At 42.2% G+C, this 4,526-nt stretch overlaps 1 pseudogene; it reads right to left on the reverse strand.

The window, feature by feature from the left end:
- Positions 1-1,366: 1,366 nt before the first annotated feature.
- On the reverse strand, positions 1,367-1,984 carry LOC116761219 (annotated as a pseudogene).
- Positions 1,985-4,526: the final 2,542 nt, after the last annotated feature.

The raw sequence follows: 4,526 nt of genomic DNA on the forward strand, positions 1-4,526 counted from the left end.
AATCATATCTTCAAAAATGCTTTCTATCTACCCATTTCCAAGTCCCTGTTATTCAACAAACATTTCTTGGTCATTTTGTTTTATTAGTTGCTGTACATAAAAATTTTTAAAGTGGAGACAACACAAAATGCTCTAATACAAGGTAGTGTATTATATTAGTATAAAAGTATATTAATTAAATGCTACATATTACATTAATTAATTTATCTATGCCAAAGTGGGCATAGAGAATTAATTCTCTGGGAGAATCTAGGAAGGTTTTATAGGAGAGGTGGGTTTTGAGTTTGGTGTTGAACAATGGAATTAAATTGTAGACTTGAATACTAAGCTAAGACATTGATTTTATTCTATTGTAAAAGAAAGGATTGACTTAACCTTTGGAACTTTAATATCTCCATCTGTATTACCAAATAGAACATAAAACATGAAATGATATTGACCTGTTAAATGGTAGGAAGACATACCTGGCCTGGGGCAATGACTAGACTCTGAACACAAGCATTCTCTCCACAAGGATGACAGCACCCGAAGGACCAGACTTGCTCTGCAAATTACATGCAAGTTGGAAAAAGTAAAAAAAAAAAAAAAAAAAAAAAGAAAAAGAAAGGAGTCACCGGTGATTTTTAAAGGTAGAGAATAAGAGGATCCCACGACTTCATTCATAACATTGAAGTTATTCTCTAATTGCTTTCTATTCTTAAATTTCCTCCAGCCTTTTGATATTTAGATTACCTTTTACTTAGATTATCTTTTATTATCCTGTAATAGAACATGTCTGATTCTTTAACGTATCTCTCAAGTAAAAACTGGAACTTGGAAGTCAGAGTAACCGGATGATGCTTTGAAAAAGCAATGCCATCAAAAGCATTTGAAATTAGTCCCATTTACTTTAAATATAGGATTTTTACAAATGGATCTTAATTAACAATCTGAAGGTAATAGATATGTTACACTGCAGAGTCCTAGTCATCATCATTGACTCTCCACACAGAGACCCTTTACCAATTCAAATGCCTTTCTCAGATGCTTGCAACGTCTCTCACGATGAGTTACTATATTAATTACTTTACTCTTACCCCCAATTTTTCTGAATATATATTAGTTTCCAAGTACTCTGCCAGGAGGTGAGGTCAGTAGGATAGGAAGTGCCTAACCCATCTTCAACGATCATAAGTTTTTCTTTTTGTGTGTGATTCTGAAGCATTTATTGCCCTGATGGTGCAGGGTGTTCACTGGGCAGCCTGGCTGCGGCCCACCTCCTCCCTTCCCCCCCACGTGCTTTTACACAGGTGTGTAAAGGGGACCCTTTTATTGCAAAGAGATTTTCAGTCTCTCAGGGAATAGAACCAGGGCCTTTTCTCGGGCCTCAGTCTCGGGCACTGGCTTTCAGAGAGGGTTTGTAATTCCCTGTCATCTCCTTGGGCAACAGCACGAGGCCCGGGCAGGGCACCTGCCCCTTCATCTCACAGATGCACTCCCACTTTCAGGGCCCAGAGTGGACTGGGTGAGAAAGCTGAGTTTTCTCCTGTTCCTCTTTCCTGAGGGTTTCCTCATTCTTCCCCAGAATCTTTTTGATGTGCTCCACGATCTGCTTATTGCTCTTGGTCTCCACGCCCACGAGGACTTGCTCCCCAGAATCCAAGTAGAACCGCAGGAAGGGTGTCAGCGTCATGTGCTTAAACGTCATGATCTGCACCCAGGGGTCCTTGTACTGGATCGGAGGTATGTTGAAAACCACGAATTCCCTGGCGCCTTCGCCCAGCTCCCCGTGCGCGTTGTAGTTCACCGTCATGACCTTTCCCGAGTCCTTGAACACCACGTCCCCCTGGCGCAGGTACTGCGGGGTGCGGCGGATCGGGAAGCGGCCCGTCACGGGCACGGGGGCGGCGGAGGGGCCGGACCCCCTGCTGCGAGCCCAGCAGCGCGAAGAGACGCGCAGCCGATGCCTCCAGGGCGGCCCTCGCGCAGCTTCTCCAATGATCATAATTTTTAAATGAGATTTTTCTGAAATGAAAATACTTGAAGGCAAGAAACATGTCATATATATACATCTGTATATCCCCAATAGCTATGAGTACTAGCAAGTTACCTAATTTCTCTGGATCTCATGCTGATTTTTCAGAGGGTTATCTTGGGAATTAAATGAGTTAGTGTATCTAAAACTCATCATAAACACTCACATATTATACAGCTATACCTCGTTTTACTGTGCTTCGCTTCATCGTGCCTCACAGATGCTGTGTATTTTACAAATTGAAGGTTTGTGGCACCCCCGAGTCGAGCAAGCCTACCGGTGCCATTTTTACTAAAGCATTTGCTCACTTCATGTCTTTGTGTCGCATTGTGGTAATTCTCTCAGTATTTCAACTTCTTCGTTTTTATTATATTTGTTATGGTGATCTGTGGTCAATTATCTTTGATGTTACTACTGTGACTCCCTGAAGGCTCAGATGATGGGCAGCATTTTTTAGTAGTAAAGTATTTTTTAATTAAGGTGTATGTACATTGTTTTTTAAGACATAATGCTATTGCACGATTAATAGACTACAGTATAGTGTAAATGTAACTTATGTATGCACTGGGAAACCAAAAAAAACGTGTGACGCGCTTTATCGTCATGGGTATGAAACAGAACCCACAGTATCTTTGAGGTATGCCTGTATTATTGCGCAGAGTAGATGTTCTATTGAGATTTAGTGAAATGAATGACTAACTTAATTGGGGCCTCTCTTTGCAGTTTCTAGATTGAGAATTAACGTCTCACTTACCAAACGGACTCATTTTTTTTTTTTTTTTTTTGGTGGAACGCGGGCCTCTCACTGTTGTGGCCTCTCCCGTTGCGGAGCATAGGCTCCGGACGCGCAGGCTCAGCGGCCATGGCTCATGGGCACAGCAGCTCCGCGGCATGTGGGATCTTCCCAGACCGGGGCACGAACCCGTGTCCCCTGCATCGGCAGGCGGACTCTCAACCACTGCGCCACCAGGGAAGCCCCACGAACTCATTTTTTAATTAAAGGCTACTTGCTAATATCACATTTCATTGACACTGAAATGTAGATATGTCGCTGTCATTACAGAAGTTGACTTGGCTTCAAAGCAGTTCTGTTGTCTTCATGAAATTGTACTTTGTGAATTTCTCTCTGCATGTCACTTCTAAACTCCAGCAAGAAAATAATGATGGGCAACATAACAATAAAAGCGACTGTCTCTTCTATTCCTTATCTTCTCTTCTAGAATCCTCCTTGCAACAGGGATTCAATGCCATATGGAGGTACGCTTCCGTGCTGTCAGGATGTGGACCTGTGGTGCGGTACAAAACTCCCTTGTCCTCATTAAAGGCATGCAAAAGTCTAAAAATAAATCTTCTGCTCGTTCATCCTTCACTTTTTAGCAAACCTCTGGGGACAACCGCCAGCCAGGCAGTTCAGGGGAGGAAAGTGAAGCTGAAGTATTCAGAGGGCGAAGCAGGGAGGCAGAGACTCATGAAACAGGATTGGAATTAAAGCCGGGGGGAGGTCAAGAACTTGCTAGTAAGATGTTGCCCATCATGTTTTACATTAAGTTAGTCCTGGAGGACCTTCGTCCCCTAAACTCTAAGAGGGAAAAGATAGCTGGTGAGTCAACTGGGCTGTTGCTGCTGTATAAGGACCTAGAATTACAGCAAAAGCAATAGGCTGGAAGAGGTGAAGACCGGCATTCTTGCTCGTCCTCAAGGCCCAGCATCTGCGCAAAAACTGTGACTCCTTGCAAAGGTGGTCTTCTTTATTGTTCTGATTTTATAGCCCCTGAAACTCTTGCCCCCAAATACCCCCTCACTTGTTTTGCCATCATGCCTAAAATCTCCATGCTACTTATCCTCTTATTGTAATGGACAGGTTATCTGGGAAGAACATCAGGTAAAATCGTTTCCAGCCACTCAAATTTTAAATCCAGTTAATTTTATCAGTTTAGTTTTGTTTTCCAGTAAAACTCTAAGGGATTTAGACATGAAGTGGGCAACTTTCAAAGGGGGACGCTCTCCTTGAGGAAGGTAAGAGCAAAATCTTGATCACTAGACTGCCCAGGAAGAGTCCTCTGATAGTACTGGTACACCAATAGGGCTAACAGGGAAGTGTGCACACAGAAAGTGATGGAGGGTGCTGAAGACCACCTTCACTTCAGTAAAGTGCCCAGAGGCTTCCTCTACTCTCTTTCCTTACTCCCTGGTGGAACAGTATCATTTCAGGACTAAGGCTTAGAGCATTTGATCGACAGCAAATAAATTGTGGGATTCTTAAGAGATGGCTCATCTTTGTTCCTACCCAGATAAAAAGATTGAATTCCAAAACAGTAATATTGGATATCTATCTCTTAAAATGATATTCAGTTAAGAATATCTTTTGCTTTCCCCCCAGTTGTGTTCCATACACAACTAAGGAATATTCTAAAAAAAAAAAAAGATGATGACCCTATCTTCAACTTAAACCCTCAGATTCTTGAAATTCTCAACACTGCTTTATTCATTTTCTTTATTTTGGATTCTTAGA

This window comes from Phocoena sinus, chromosome 10 (genome assembly GCF_008692025.1).
Source record: "Phocoena sinus isolate mPhoSin1 chromosome 10, mPhoSin1.pri, whole genome shotgun sequence".
Lineage (NCBI taxonomy): Eukaryota > Metazoa > Chordata > Mammalia > Artiodactyla > Phocoenidae > Phocoena > Phocoena sinus.